Consider the following 17,117-nt stretch of genomic DNA (forward strand, 5'->3'; position numbering starts at 1 on the left):
GATGGAGGGGAGGAGGAGAGGCAGGGACAGACAGGAAGGGAGATGATAGATATATAAATTTACCAGGAATTCTAAACTGCCCTCTTGATGTTCTGCTTATCTGTCACACCTCACCCTTACTTACTGGACTATTGCCCCTGAGACAGAGGAATTCCAAGAAGCTGGTCAGCCGCCCCAAGGAGGAGAGCATTCTGGACATACCAAGACTTTAGATTCAACACCCACTTGCTCAAGATTCTCCCTTATCCTATAATTTGTCCCCCTAGCTTGTACTGGAGCCCTTTTCCCTGGAGAAGTGCCCAGCAGGGTTCCTTTCTTCCTTTCAATAAAGCCTGTTACTCTGGTCTTTTTGGACTTTCATGGATTCCAGCATTTGGTGCTGAAACCCAGGATGGGGTACCAGTTACCTGGACAATCCCTCTTTGCTGTCCAAATGAAGCCTGGAAAAGCAATTGTAGGTCGATTGGTCAGTGATCTGTCCCTGTCCTGAACCCCTGCTCGACCAGAAAGGTAAGGAGTTTCTCCCTTTCCTCTCCCGGTTGGCTTTAATTCAACCCATAAGTCCCTAGTCCATCGTCAGATGGTTTTTTCCGGTCAGCCTCACATTTTGAGGGGTTTGCCATTTTTCTGTCCCAGGGACAGCACATTTCCAAAGTCTAAGTGCTTAGCCAAATTCCTCCACATTCTCTTTGAGCTCCTTCTTAGGTGGTGACAACCCCTAGGCAGGACGACTCCACATTCCCAGGAGAGCTTTCTCCTTTGAGATTGTGATTGGAGGCGGAGACGCCCTCTCTCGATCACTGATCTCCACAATGGGCTCTTCAGAGTCAAAGCCATCTGACCAAACCCTGTTGGGCTGTCTTCTACTCATTTTCTTTTGCCATACTGCCTGGCCACAATATGAACTAGACAATGACTCTGATTGGCCTGAAAATGGGACATTCAATTACAATAGACCTTGACAGCTTTTGCCACCGGATGAGGAGGACATCAGAAATTCCTTATGTGCAGGCTTTCTTCTCCCTTTTCTCCTGTCCTTAATTTCTGTACCAGTTCTTTTACATGCAGGCTGTTTTTGGCCAAAGAAACCTCACCTAAAACCTTCGCTCCTAATCTTTCCTTCTCTGCAGACTCCCAACTCTCTTCTCTTCCTGCCTGACCCCCGGGGCAACCCCTCTCTCGGGACCCCTCTCTGGTCCCTCTACAAATCTCTTTCACTCAAGTCTCTTTCCTCCAGAAAGCCCCCTCCCCACTCTTTGCTGAACCCTGTTTTCTCATTCACCAGCAAATACCAGTCTCTCTTTATCCTCTCCTGCTGGCCGGGGGCCTCTCCCTTCTCCACTGTGTTCTTAACCCCCTCCTCCCTTCTTACAAACTGCAGGCTCTGCCTCTCTTCTTCTTACCCCAACCCCCCTCCTCACAGGCTACAGCTATGCCCTTCTCCCCCTCATCCTCTCCCCTCTTCTCAGAGCTCTAAATCTTTTTAACTCCTCTGACCACATGGCACCACCACCAGCACTTTAATCTCCTCCTCCTCCTCCTATAGATTCTGACCCTCCTTCTTTTCCATTCAGCTGCTCACACTGTCCAGCCATCTGCTTTCTCTCTTCCTCCCCTTTATGCTGGCAACTCCCTGCCATCTTGAAAAGCTTAAAAAAGAGTTGTCTATTGAGCTATGTAAGTAATATGTCTTGTCTCTTTGCCAGAAAATATCTCTAGTATAATTTGAATTGAAACAAGTAAGTGCACTCATTTAAATTTCTTAATTCATAATATGTATGTAAAGTTTTTGTTTAATGTGTAACTGTGTTTCTATGGCCTTAAACTAATAATTACCTGCCTCCTAAATCAAAGCTTACTCATCCCCACAGACTCTCCCTGTAATACCCCCATCATTCTTGTTTGATAACCTTCACAGGCTTATATCCTCATATAAGATTTACACCTAATCAACGAGGCAGTGATTCCCCTCCATCCAGTGGTCCCTAATCTCTACAAGTTACTGTCACACATTCCCTCAAACACCACTCACTTCATGGTCCTAGACTCAAGGATGCCTTACCATTCCTCTACAACCTGACTCTTACTTTCTGTTTACCTCTATTTAAACTGACCCAGACACTAATGCAGCCCAGCAACTTACATGGTCTGTCTTACCCCAGGGGATCAAAAACAGCCCACACCTGTTTGGGCAGGCACTAACTCAGGATTTAGCAGCATGCAATCTCAAAACTAGTACTCTCTTACAATATGTAAATAACTTACTCCTCTGCAGCCCCTCCCTGCCTGCCTCAAGGGACACACAGCCACCCTTCTTAACTACCTCACTGTGAAGGGATATTATGTCTTCTCTGCTAAGGCTCAACTTCACTCTTAGTCTGTAGTCTATCTGAGCATCACCTTAACCCTCACCACCTGAGGTCTCATCCTAGGTCGAACTCAGACCCTCTGCAGTCTTCAACCACCTACCACCACAATCAAATTCTTTCTTTCCTCTGTCTAATAGGCTTCTTTAAACCCTGGGTTCCCAATTTTGCTCTCTTAGTCAAGCCCCTCAGTGAGATCTTCTGAGCATAGCTTTTAAGGTCTATAATGGCCAAGAGAGTAACAGAAAGGGCAAATAAGGCCCAAAAGAAGTCATGAAATACCAGCTTTTGGCATACACTCTTAAAGGCTGCAGAGTGGAAAAAAAGGTAATTGAACTGAAGCCTGTCAGGCTACCCGGCCCCGCCAGTTTACACATCTTTGCTGTGGAAAAAGGGACACAAGAAGGTAAGCTGCCCCCTTGCTCCATGGAGGGAGAGATCAGACTCTTCTAGCCCTGCTCCAGCTACCTGTGACCTGACCTTGGCCAGCATGCTGGGAATTGCCACTGAGGGCCCAAGGACATTGTTCAGGAGTCTAAGGTATTTCTTCCATGTAGCAAATAAGCTAATCTCATTTCTTGGAAACACAAGGACCATCTACTATGCCTTGCCTGAATATTTAAGTTTTATTTATTTCTCAAAGACCTCTACTGTGGGTATTGACAGTCTGAATTTGTTGCTTTATTTAATGTGTAGTATCTCCTTTATTCCTCTTGTCTCAATGCCTCATGTCTATTGTAGGCTGGGACCTGCTGCTAAATCCAGCTAGAAGCAGTTGTAAGGTCAGTGGATAATGGGGGATGGTCATGTGGGGAACCCAGACCCGCAAACTTTGGCTAGGACCACCCACAACCAAGCATGCCAAAAGCAACTTTCCAGGAGTCCTTTGGAAAAAAGCGACCGTCTGCTAGCCAGTGAGATTTGACCATGTCATATTAGCTCGCCCACCTTAGGGACCCTTTAAATATCCCTCACGCTGTTTAATCCTTGTGACTTCCCTGGCCTTCATCTTTTTTCGGGGCCAAGAAACCTTACCAGGCAGGATGCATGCTGTACTCAATAAAGCCTTTTATTATTCCACACTTCGTGGCTCTGGTCCCTTCCTTCTTTCTCAGCAAGGAAAAATATCTTACATTTTAGTGCTGAAACCTAGGAGGACTTGAAGTTCACAAGGACCACTCCTCTTGCCTTCACCTCCAAGAAAGATCCTGGATCTCCAACCTTCTGTCCACTTCGGTGCACAGCACAGTAAGTCCCCTGCCTCCAGCCACCCTTGAGTTCTTTCCGCCGAGACTCCCTGTCCAGAAACCGTAGCTATGTCAGGGAAGTCTTTCTGTTCCAAGTGTGTGTGCCCATGGAGACTTCCCGAGCACATCCACTTTACCTTATCCATCCGTGGCCAGAGCTTGCGTTTTGGGATGTCAGTTCTCAACTCTGACCACTCTGAGAACTGAGGGCAGCTGTGCGGGCACAGGAATCTCCCTCCCTAAAGAAGAAGAAACTGTTCTTCTACTCTGCTGTGGCCATGCCACAGAACCCACTGAATTAGCCTCCTGAAGGGACTTTCAGTTTTAACACCCTCACCAATTTAACTATCGCCAAAAAAGCTGGAAACTGATTGGAGATCTCTTACATTCACGGCTTCTAATTATTTGCGCACCCGTCCTTAATCTCTGTGCCACCTGTTCCACCATGCAGGCCCTTTTTCTGGCCAGAGAAACCTCACCTAAAACCTCCACTTCTGATCTTTACTTCTCTGCGGACTCCCAACTCTCTCCCCCTCCTACCTGACCCCTGGGGGTGCCTCTCTCTCAGGACTTCTCTCTAGGCCCTCTATGGACCTCTTTTGCTTGGGTCTCTTCTCTCCAAGAGCCCCCTTCCCTCCCTTTGCAAAACCCTGTTTCTTATTTACCACTCCCATTCTCTCTTTCTCCTCCCCTGCTGGCCAGGGGCCCCTCCCTTCTCCACTGTGTTCTTAAGTCCCTCCTCCATCAGGCCTTTCTCCACCTACTATTGGCTCTTACATCAGTTTGCAGGATCCCTAGGCCCAACCCCAGTTTTCTTGCAGGAAGTTCTGGCCCTGTCCTGCCTTTGGCTCCAGTGTTTCCAGCTGGATCTGGGTGCCGGGCTCCCTATGAGTCCCCCTTCTCTTATTCTCCACCCCCAAACCACTATCCAGGACCTGTGAACACGGTATTTAAAGTTTTAACAGTCCCAACTAGTAGAAACAGGCCAAGGCTGTTCGCCAGGCCCGCATGCAGCAGAAGGTAATGCTCCAAACCCAGACTCTTGTGGCAGCCTTGAGGCCAGCAAAGCAACAGACGCAAGGCACAGGAAGTGCTCGGCCCAAGTTCAAGCTGCAAAAAGAAATCCCAGCAGCTTGCTTTAAGTATGGCAAGCAGGGTCACTGGTCCTGGCAGGGCCCCTGCTTGCAGCTGCCCAATAAGCCCTGCCCTGACTGCAAGCAGTCCGGTCACTGGCAGAGCAATTGCCCTTTTGGGCAAAAGGCTTTTCCTCAGTGCCTCTATGTGGAGGACAAGTCATGTGAATGGGAGGCCAATCCAGCCAGGTGGGTGCATTGCTCAAACTTCTAGGACACGGCCTGGACTCGGAGAACCCAGGGTATTCTGCAACTAGTTGGTAAGTCCATCTCATTTCTTGTAGACACGAGGACTACCTTCTCTGTTTTGCCATCACACCCTGGACTTCTAGTTTTCTCATAGGTCTTGTTTATGGGAATGGATGAGACCCCTTTCTTTCCCCTTTTTACACCACTCCTGATATGCAGTTTTGCCTCAAGCTTGCCTCCATACAGGACCACTGGCAGTTGGAACCACTGGACTCCATCCATCTCCAGCTCACCAAAAGGCTAAACCCTGCAAATCCCCCTGTTACTCCTCTCTCTTTTTTAAAAAAATCCTTACAGGACCACATCCACAAAGTTTCTCCAGTCACTGCCAAAATGATGTTCTTCCTGTCACCCCTAAAAACCACCACGAGTCAATCTCTTCTCCCCAAAATGCCCCTGATCAGCAGGAAATAGCCAGATGAATAAATGGCACCCCTATTCTATTTAACACAAAAGGTCAGAATATAAGGTCAGTGGATAATGGGGGATGGTCACATGGGGAACACAGACCCGTGAACTTTGGCTAGGACTGCCCACAACCAAGCGTGCCAAAAGAAACTTCCCAGGAGCCCTTTGGAAAAAAAGCAACCATCTGCCAGCCGGTGAGATTTCAACATGTCATATTAGCTCGCCCACCCTAAGGACCCTTTAAATATCCCTCACGTGGTTTAATCCTTGTGACTTCCCTGGCCTCCATCTTTCCTCGGGGCCAGGGAACCTCGTTGGGCGGGATGCGCTCTGTACTCAATAAAGCTTTTTATTATTCTACACTTCATGGCTCCAGCCCCTTCCTTCTTTCTCGGTGGGGAAAAATACCTTACAGCAGTGATCACTAGGACTTAAACTCTAACTGCAAAGTGTAGAAATGTAACCACCCTTTTTCTAAGTACTTGCAGAATTTACAGGTTACTCAGCAAACTGTTCAAAGACTATCCAAGAGGCACTTCCAGCATTTCATCACCCAAGGACTGACTTTCACGTGGACAGGCCCACACACCGTGATCCTGACAACTCCCACTGCTGCTAAGGGCAACTCTTTCCTCCACCCTGATTATCTGGAACTCAGAAACAGAAAAACAAAACTGACCTTTTGTCCTATTTCCTATTCACCTCTCAGCCTGCCTCACCCAATCAGGGGTGAGGGACCAACACCTATATGTGTCTCCCTACTAATTAAACAAAAACCTGTATCCTAATCTATCTCACCCCAAATATTAACCTAATCTCACCCCATGAGCCTCTTCCAGTTCCTAGTACACTACCCATCAATCTAAGGACCTAACGAGCTATACAGGTAATTCCTCTCCTTGTTACTGTAAAAAATTTCTATAAAAATTGTTGGAATCCATGGGAGTCCGAAAGACCAGAGTAACAGGCTTTATTGAAAGGAAGAAAGGAACCCTGCCAGGCACTTCTCCTGGGGGAGAAGAGCACCAGTTACAGACTAGGGGCAAGTTATATAGTGTTTGGGAGAGCCTGAGGGGATACTGAAGCAAAAGTCCTGGTATGTCCGGAATGCTCCTCCTTGGGGGACTTCGAGCATGTGGATGTTGAATCAAAAATCCTGGTATGCCTGGAGCCCTTCCTTGGGGTGGCTTGTCAGCTTTTTGGAATTCCTCTGTCTCAGGAGCAATAGTCCAGTAAGGGTGAGGTCTGACAGATAAGCAGAACAGCAAGAGGGCAGTTTGGAATTCACGTATCTATCATTTCTTAACTCTGTGGTTACATATAAAAGAAAGGCAGTTATTAATTTTATAATATATGGTGAGGGGTGATGCATCCACAAATACACTTGTTCTTACCTAATTCGAGTGTGCTGATCTCAAATCTGATATTAGTTTTTCTCTGTAAGCTACAGTTTTTTTTGCAATTTAAGATTTTATGTTTTCATCTTATTGTAAAATTTTCAACATTTAGTTTAACATAATGAAGTAGAATGTCTTCTTGGGCTTCATCTTTGTGAAAATATAATAATTTATATAATGCAGTAAATACACTAATTTTAATCCAAAAATTTATGCAAAACTTATTTAAATTCCATTCAGGCAAAAATTTGTGTTTGTAGCTCTTGCGTTTGTTTATTTGTTAAGGACAATCTCGTTTGATGCTCCAGCAGTAGTCTACCATCACTAACAGCTCCAAGATTTTCAGGAAACTTATCAAAGTGACTGTTCAGGAAGTGAATCTTAACAGTCATGTTACATCCAATGTCTCGGAAAGCCAGCAGCATCCTTTGAACCAGAAGTTCATAGTTTTCTGCTTTTTTGTTGCCAAGGAACTTCTTTGTAACTGCCACAAAAGACTGCCATGCTGCTTTCTCCTCCTTATTAATCTTCCTGGCAAATTCTTCATCATGTATGAGGGTTCTAATTTGAGGTCCATCAAATACACCTGCTTTTATCTTCTCGAAAGACAAGGCAGGAAAAGCAGAAATAATATGTTGAAAGCATTCACTTTCTCTATTCAAACCCTGAACAAACTGCTTCATTAAGGCAAGTTTAATGTGAAGTGGGGGAAAGCTGATCCTGTCTCGATTAACTACAGGTTCATTCACAATATTTTGCATCTATACTTCCAGAGCTTCACATTTTGGCCACTCATTCTGTGTCCAGTATTTGTCCCGAGCTTGCTGTCCCACAAACACAGAAAGCAAATATACTTCGTGAAACCTCTTTGTTGTCCTAGCAGGAAATTTACCATTTTAAGATCCATACAAATGATCCAGGTATGCTCCTCATACTTCAGTAAGTTGGGGACAATTTTTATGTCATTATAATCTTCTCGAAGATGAGTTGAATAACCAATTGGAACCGCTGTATAAACATTACCATTGTGTAGGAGAACACATTTCAGACTCCGTTTAGAGCTGTCAAGAAATAGCCACCATTCTGTTGGACTGTAAGTGGTAACACCTAGCTGGCTGAGAAGACTACTGATATCATGACAGTAAACAAAGTGTTTGTCTTCGGAAAAAAAGTCCACAAAAATTTGTTTACACTTCCTGAAATGGGATACATTAGCTGACCAGTGAAGTGCATTCTTTTCTTGAAGCCTGAAGGCTAATAACTCAGCTGCTTTCTTTGATAGGCCCAAATATCTTACTAAGTCATTCAATTCGGGTTGGCTAAACTGCTGAGGGGTTAATGACTGCTTGGAAGTTTTTTGAAATGTTTCATACACCCAGTATGACCCCATTGTCTTGTATTCTTGGGAATATCAGTTCCCCTTGAGCATTTATTATACATTGACTATCCCTTGTTATTTTACTGATTATTAGCCCAGCTGCTAGAACTTTCAAAGTATAAGAACATTTTTTTATTTTATCCCCCACAGTGTTGATGAGCCAGACATGAATGGTTGGGACACTAAGTCCTGAAGAGTCCTGCAGCTGAGATGATGGACATGTGTTGGCTAAGGTAAGCTTTATTTCTGTTCCCTGTCAGTTACTTGGTTTATTTTTGTGGGGTTTGGTAGAATGTGGTAGTGCTGCTAGTGATATTTCTCTATTCTACATTTACATTGGTAGTAAAATATGTTTTGAAGCTCACTGCTTGGACTTAGGGAGTCATGAGATGCCCTTTATGGAGTCCTGGCTGTGTTTGCATTGTGAGCATCTGGTTCAGCTCCTGCATCTGTCATTTAGCAGGTGGGGTCTGTCATTTGGCTCAATATCTGAAGTTTGGTTATGGGGTCTTGGTTACATATCAGAAGTCTGTCTCCAGGGTTTGTGGTTAAATTCATATTCTGCTGTGCACCTGGGGTCAGGGGTCCCTTTGCATATAGCCTCATGTCTCAGTTTCCAGTGTGGGGCCCATGAGCAGCTCCAGTTCTAGGGCATGATGTATGGACTTTAGTGGCCAAGATGCCGTGTCAATCTCTGGCATTGGTGTTTCCTAGTCTTGGTTGGGTCTGTAGACCAGTGTTTGGTGTTCGGTGCCGAGTTTTCTTTTTGGTTTGGGGGTTTGTTCAGTGCTCAGCTTAAGTCATCTAGGGTGCACAGGGCCCTGATTCTGTCTAAGTTCTCTGGTGTCTGTTCAATAGTAGTTGTGTTTATGTAGGCAGGAAGCTAGATATGGATGGGGAAAGAGCAAAGTGAATGGGAGATTCTATTCTGCTCCAGCAAAATGTCTCAACATTCTATTTAGTCTAATCTGATAGAAGGCTTCAATATTCATAGGCTTGATTGCACATTAGAGAAATTCATTGTGTTCTGAGATGTCCATTGTCCCCTCAGCACTCTGGTTCAGGTTTAGGAGAAGTTTCCCCAAGGCATTGCTGGTCAGATGTTTTGGGGAAGTGAGAAGGAAATGATTTCATTGTAGGAGAAGAACCATGGGAGTCAGAAATGAGAAGAAAACACTGTGAGGTGCAGAATTGAGATTGTTGATTATAAAAAAAAAAAAAGGTAGTCCTTCCTAGGTGAAATATAGAAAAATGATCCTAAGAGAGATCTGAGGTTTTTTGTTTATTCTTTTCTTTTTCTTCCTTTCTGTTAAGAGAAATGCACTAGGCATGTTGCAGGTCTATCACAACTTTTTCCATTGGGTTTTACATTTTTTATATTGATATGAGAGAGAGAGAAAGAGAGAGAGGAGCATGAACTTATTTTTTCAATTAGTTGTTCCATTTAGTTGTTAACTTCTTGGTCATTTCTCTTAGGTGCTGAAATGTATGATGAAACCCACAACCTTGGCTCACAAAGAGGACACTCAATGCACTGAGCCATCTGGTCTGGGCACCAAAATGTTTTTAAAATTATTATATTTCAGTTAAAATTATTTTAGAATTCCAATTGCAATATATGTTACAGGTTATCTAAAATTGAGTTTGTAAGTGTAAATGTAAGGACTTCCTGGTTTATCTGTTACTAATGATTTCAAGGTCAACTGTCATGAGAGGAGAAAACGGGTTATATAATTTCAAATCTTTGAAGTTTGTTGTCACTTGCTTTATAGTGCAATGTGGTCCCTTTCAAATGTGTCCATCTGTGTCTCTGCTCTTAGGTCTTGGGAACAACACCTTGGTGGCAGTCAGGAGGAACAGGGGTGGGTACAGTGCATTAACTGCCAGTGGTTGTATTGCAGGAATCAAAGGAGGACAAAAATGCCCAGACAACTTGATGAAGGAAGTAGGATTTATTTAGCTGGTGGATCAGCATGACCCCCCAAAGAGGCAACCAAACACGTGCTCCCCAAAGTTAGATTTCTTACATCTTATATACCTTTTATAGAATATAGGTTTTAATGCAAGGGGCTCGTGATCCCTTTGTCTAGAGGTGTATGTCACTCCCATGACTCCAGGATGAAAGGGTGAACTTAGGTAGAATTGGAGGATAAGTGTTTGAATATTTAATTGAGGAATATAAACATTGTTTCTTAAAAGCTTTTGAGAAGAACCTGACCAGGTGGTGGCGCAGTGGATAGAGCATCTGACTGGGGTGTGGCAGACCCAGGTTTGGGACCCCGAGGTCGTCAGCTTGAGCACGGGCTCATCTGGTTTGAGCAAAGCTCACCAGCTTAGACCCAATGTCGCTGGCTTGAGCAAGGGGTTACTTGGTCTACTGTAGCCCCACGGTCAAGGCATATATGAGAAAGCAATCAATGAACAACTAAAGTGCCACAACAAAAAACTGATGATTGATGCACCTCATCTCTCTGCATTCCTGTCTGTCCCTAGCTATCTCTGTCTCTGTAAAAAAATTAAAAAAGCTTTTAAGAAAAAGGGAAGGGATTTTCAGATGAGTTCTATGTTCTTTGCTCAGTGTAGCAAGTGGCCCCAGGCACCCTTTCAGAGAACTCTAGGAAGTAGTTAATCTATAACTGGCTGACTCAGTTACCCCTGCAGGCTCCCTTCCCTTGCATTCTTCTTGTTTTTTCCTTCTCAGGGAAGAAGGGGCCTGCCCCTCCTTCCTCAGTTGATCCACTTACCTGCTTATGTTAAGTAAGTTTTATATCTCTGTACTGATTTGTTTTGTGTGTGGTAATCTATTGGTTCTGAAAAAGGAATTTTCTATCCCTAAATGAGATAGTTGGATGAAACTCATGGTTATGCCCTGGCCCGGTAGCTCAGTTAGTTAGAGCATCATTCTGATACACCAAGGTCATAGGCTCAATCCTCAGTCAGGGGACATCTAAGAATTAATGAATGCATGAGAACATTGGTGCTGTCATATTTGGAGTTTAGCAGTTCTAACAGATGTGAGTGCCATACTATAGTAGTCTGAATTTGCCATTTCCTAACGATATATCAGGCAGAGCTTATTTTTACAAGGTTAGGTACTTGGTCTTGTTGAAATTAGAAACATGAAATCTGGGACTTTTTAAGGAGTTTATCTGAGGCAAAATTACTCCAAACGTTTGGAATGAAGATCTCCAATCCTACAGACTGACAGTGTAGCAATTTCTATTTTATTTATTTATTTTTTTAAAATTCATTTCAGAGAGCAGAGGGAGGGAGGGAGGGAGAGAGAGAGAGAAGGGGGAGAAGCAGAAAGCATCTACTTCCATATATGCCTTGATCAGGCAATTCCAGTCTTTTTATTTGTTTATTTTATTCATTTTAGAGTGTGGAGAGAGAGAAGCAATTATTATTATTATTATTTTTGGTGAGAGAGACAGAAAGAGGGACCTATAGTGACAGATAGGAAGAGAGAGAAATGAGAAGCATCAATTCTTTGTTGGGGAACCTTAGTTGTTCATTGATTGCTCTCTCATATGTGCCTTGACTGGAGGGTACAGCAGAGCGAGTGATAACTTGCTCAAGCCAGCGACCTTGGACTTCAAGCCAGCAATCCTGTACTCAAGCTGGTGAGCCTGTGCTCAAGCCAGAAACCTTGGGGTTTTGAACCTGGGTCTTCTCCATCCCAGTCCAATGCTCTATGCACTGCACCACTGCCTGGTCAGGCATCATTTCTATTTTACAGATAAAAAAATAGGCAGAGAAGTTGAGAATGTTGCCTTAGGTCGCACAGCTGGTGAGGGCAGAGCTGAGACTCAAACCCACTGTGAAATTATCTGAAGTCCATGTGGTATACACCATGAGATTCTCACCTTAATGGGGCAGTGAGGAGAGAGTGAGGGAGACCAGGTACCCAGACTGACCCAGGCACACGGACATGCACATGCACATGTCCTCCCTGGCTTTCACCTCTGATTCTACAGAGGTCAGAGGAAACCAGGACAGGAGCCAAGAGAAGCCAAGGGAGGAGGTTGGTGAGCCTACTAGGAGAGAAGTCTCCACTCCCTGGGAGTAAAAAAAAATCCCTTTTCCTGGTAAGTCTATCTCAAATCCCTCTCCTTGGGCAGTAACCTAAGTAGACTGAGTCCAGCCTTCCACGTTTCCAGGGGTTGAGCTTCTGTGTCTCACAGTGTGAGTTCTCTGTGGCCCTCAGGGAACTCTCTGGTTTCAGTAACAGGGGAATGAGGTAATGAGATATGTGGGTTTCATAGTTTTATGGAGAGAAGATTTGTTAGAACTGTAGGCCAAGAGCCCATGGAGGAGATTGGTGTTGACATTCCCATAGCACTTAAGGTACTGTTTGTCAAGCTCATCACTTGTCATCAAAGTGAAGAACTTGTTTAACCAGTTACTTCTGTACTAATTACAATCTTGAGAGGGTAAGGGGTCAGTAGACTTCCTCTGAAGTCCCCTCAGAGGTGGGGTATGACCTGTGTAACAGCTATGGCTGTGGAGATGTAATTTAATGCTAATGACTCACTCACCCTCCTTGCAAACAGAGGGCTTCTCCCCTGAGTGTCCTCTGGTGTCTGAGGAGAACTGACTTCCATGTAAAGCCTCACTCACACTTCCTGCAGAGGGCTTCTCCCCTGAGTGTCCTTTGGTGTGAGGAGAGTTGACTTCTGTGTAAAACCTTGCTCACACTCCCTGCAAACATACAGCTTCTTCCCTGAGTGTGTCCTCTGGTGTGTAAGAAGATTTGACTTCTGTGAAAAGCCTCGCTCACACTCCTTGCAAACATAGGGCTTCTCCCCTGAGTGTGTCCTCTGGTGTGTGAGGAGAGTTGACTTCAGTGAAAAGCCTCGCTCACACTCCCTGCAAACATATGGCTTCTCCCCTGAGTGTGTTCTCTGGTGTATGAGGAGAGTTGACTTCTGTGAAAAGCCTCGCTCACACTCCCTGCAAACATAGGGCTTCTCCCCTGAGTGTGTCCTCTGGTGTATGAGGAGAGTTGACTTCTGTGAAAAGCCTCGCTCACACTCCCTGCAAACATATGGCTTCTCCCCTGAGTGTGTTCTCTGGTGTGCGAGAAGATTTGACTTCTGTGAAAAACCTCGTTCACACTCCTTGCAAACATATGGCTTCTCCCCTGAGTGTGTCCTCTGGTGCATGAGGAGAGTTGACTTCAGTGAAAAGCCTTGCTCACACTCCCTGCAAACATAGGGCTTCTCCCCTGAGTGTGTCCTCTGGTGTATGAGGAGAGTTGACTTCTGTGAAAAGCCTCGCTCACACTCCCTGCAAACATATGGCTTCTCCCCTGAGTGTGTTCTCTGGTGTGCGAGAATATTTGACTTCTGTGAAAAGCCTCGCTCACACTCCATGCAAACATAGGGTTTCTCCTGTGAGTGTGTCCTCTGGTGTCTGAGGAGATGTGACCCATCATCAAAGCCTTGCCCACACTCTCCATACTTGACAGGTACAATTCTTGACATTACTACTCTCATAGACAGTTTTTCTGTGTCCACTGAATTCACTTTCTGGCCTCTGCTGGGCACTTCCTGCATCATTCTCTCTTGCTCACTAGAGCTTCCCATGTGTCCTTTGGGAGGTTTGAAAAAGGCCCTTGAAATTCTCTTCAACCTGGTCCTTTTAAGCAAAGGTTTGGACTCTGCTTTGACCTCTTGACCTTCAGCTTTGTCATCCCAGCTGTGTGTATCAGTATGTTGCTGCTGCTGATCTGGATCCTCTGGGCAGGGATCCTCTGATTGGAGCTCTTTTCTTGTAGATGTTCCTGGGAGAATATGAGAGGGGTGATTGTGACTCACATGTTGTCTGAGGAACTTCTGACTGGAGAAGGCCAGAGAGCAGAAGGGACATGGGTGTATCTCTGGCTGTGATTCTGCTGAAAGAGAAAATTTTGGTCAGGACAGATGTTGACAAGGCTGCCTGGACCATATGTTTCGTTAAGACTTGTCCCACAAGTCATTCTTATGGGGTTGACAGTGTAATCTCTGTCTCCCACAAAGTGTTTCTTTACAGTCTGCTTTCTATTCTCATTTTTATGTATTATATCTTGTTTAGAAATCCAGAAAGCCCATATCAAGGGTCTTTTCTATGCACTGCCAGATGAGGGACTGTCAAGTAGCATCAGGGGCTGTTTCACCCCTTGTAGGGGTGGGACAATGCTGACCTTTTCTATATACATGTAGCTTTTAATGGTTATTTAGAAAGACCACTGGCCCCAACTAGGAATTGCTCCACTCATAGTTTCCCACAGATGATAAAATAAAAATATGTCCTTCCTCAAACCTCACACCAAATACTCATGGTTGATTTTATTCAGTGTCAGCCCATTTCATATACAATGTGAACTCCTCTGTTTCAAAATATTTCCCCAAACATACCTTTTAAAAATTGATTGATTTTAGAGAGACAAAGAGAGGAGGAGGAGGAGGAGGAGGAGGAGGAAGAAGAAGATAGAGAGAGAGAAGCATTTTTTAATTGTTCTTCCTAGACATGCAGTTATTGATCATTTATTGTATGTGCCCTGACCCAGGCTCAACCTTGGTATTACAGGATGGTGCTCTACTGACTGAGCTAACCTGCCAGGGCCCCCAGCCATACTTCCTACATGCCTGTCTCCCATCCCTCTCCAGCTAATCCACCATCCTCTCTCACGTGGAGATGAAGTAATCTCTGAGAGGATTTCCTACTGAAGTGTATTCTCCCCTCACTCAGGAAGGTCCCCAGTGTCTCAGTTTGGATCAGAGCACTGCATTTCCAGGCTGCTGGGCATCTCTCTGACCTCTGCTCTTACCCTGTATGCTAGACAGGAGTGGCCCTCAGAAAACAGGCCCTGGCCGGTTTGCTTAGTGGACAAAGTGTTCAGCATGTGAAAGTCCCTGGTTAAATCCCCGGTCAGGGCACACATGAAAAGCGACTATCTGCATTTCTTTCCCTCCCTCTTCCCCTTCTGTCTCTCTTTCCCTCCCACAGCCAGTGGCTCAATTGGTTTGAGCATCAGCCTGATAGCTCAGTTGGTTCAAGTGTTGACCTAAGGTGCTGAGGATAGATTGGCTAGTCTGAGCGTGGACCTCAGACTGGAGTTGCTGCATGGATCCTGGTCAAGGCAAATGAAGGAATCTGTATATCTTCATTGCTCTCACTTAAAAATAAATAAAAAGTAACAAATATAAAGATTTTTCCTAAGAATCAAAGCCATATAAAATGAATCCTTTATTTCTGAAGCATCTGATAAGAAATCTTACTAACTTTAGAGTGTACCATGAACATTTCTAAGGTGAGTTCTCTCCTTCCTTTCCATTTTGAAGAATGGTTGTGCTCACCTCTAGCTGCTGCGAGGTCACTCTTTCACTTGCTGTCCCACTTGATTCCCAGCATCTGGCCATACTTGTCACCATACCAGACTAGCAGCTCACAGTCTGGCCTGATGACTCAGCAGGTTTTGTAAAAAATCTGCCTGCAATACTGAAATGCCACCAGGTTCTGCTCTTCATCATCCCTGGGCACAGTTCACATACCTGGGATTATGGCAGGTGAAAGAAAATAAACACACAGGCAATGAGTTCCTAGTACCTTCAGATCTATGTCCAGCTCTGCACCTGACACTGAGGCTCTGATGTCAACCACTCCCCCAGTGCTCCTGGAGAACCTTCTTTTCAATGTCTGAGCCTCTCATGATGTCATACAACTTCCTATCTACAAGTCCTGGTTATGGTGCTCATCCTGCCCAATACCATTTTCCAAAGCCAATTCCAAACATAACATTCACACTAATTGGCCATAAAACCCAGTGACCTCTAGCTTTTCCAAACTAACTCAAGTCCTGTTTTATATCACAGAACTGGTTTCTTGATGTTCAAATCAGTGTCTAAATTAGTTCATATCATTCAATACTCAGCCCAAGTTCATCTTTTCTTGAAAGGATTTTCTCCATACTCCTTAAAATTTATTTAGGTAGCATTTGATGCCTCACCCAGGTTTTTATAAAACCTGGAGGTCTCTTCTCACCCACCAAAGTGAGAAGCGGGGAGTCAGACAGAGAGTCTTCTGCATGTGCCCAACCGGGATCCACCTGGCATGCCCACCTGGAGACAATGCTCTTCCCATCTGGGGTGTTGCTCCATTGCAACTGGAGACATTCTAGTGCCAGAAGCAGAGGCCATGGAGCCATTCTCAGTGCTGGGGCCAACTTTGCTTTAATAGAGCCTTGGCTGCGGGAGGGGAAGAGAGAGATAGAGAAAAAGAAGAGGGAGAAGGATAGAGAAGAAGATGAGTGTTTCTGTGTGCCCTGGCTTGGAATTAAACACTGGACTTCCACAGGCCAGGCTGATGCTCTACCACTGAGCCAACTGGCCAGACTTGGAGGTCTCTTTGTCTTAGCAAAATCATAAAGAACAATAATAGCTTATTCACATTTTGTTACCTTGATAAAAGAGCCCCTCAGGGAAGTGGCCCATGATCATTGCTCTGCAGGCTTTAGAACTCAGTTCTAATTAGAAGGGAGGCTGGGATAACTTGCTGCCCTCACAGTTTAGGCCATAGGTTGGCAAACTCATTAGTCAACAGAGCCAAATATCAACAGTACAATGAATTAAATTTCTATTGAGAGCCAAATTTTTTAAACTTAAACTATATAGGTAGGTACATTCCTTATTGAGGTAGTGCCCACATGAGGTATTTTGTGAAAGAGCCTCACTCAAGGGGCCCAAGAACCACATGTGGCTCATGAGCCACAGTTTGCTGACACTGGTTTAGACTATCCTTGGTTTAGGTATCCTGACACTGTGCACTTCTCAAAAAATAGAAAAATCATAGTTAAATATTTCTAAAATCAATTGTTTCACTGTGTCTGCAATTACTCCTCCATAAGAATATGGGTTATATGATCTGCTTAAGTAATGAATACCTTCCTCTAAACTAGA

The 17,117-nt window shown here is 44.6% G+C and overlaps 1 pseudogene; it reads right to left on the minus strand.

Moving 5' to 3' along the window:
- Positions 1-718: 718 nt before the first annotated feature.
- On the minus strand, positions 719-14,074 carry LOC136319746 (histone-lysine N-methyltransferase PRDM9 pseudogene; annotated as a pseudogene).
- Positions 14,075-17,117: the final 3,043 nt, after the last annotated feature.

The sequence above is a fragment of the Saccopteryx bilineata genome, chromosome 1, assembly GCF_036850765.1.
Source record: "Saccopteryx bilineata isolate mSacBil1 chromosome 1, mSacBil1_pri_phased_curated, whole genome shotgun sequence".
Lineage (NCBI taxonomy): Eukaryota > Metazoa > Chordata > Mammalia > Chiroptera > Emballonuridae > Saccopteryx > Saccopteryx bilineata.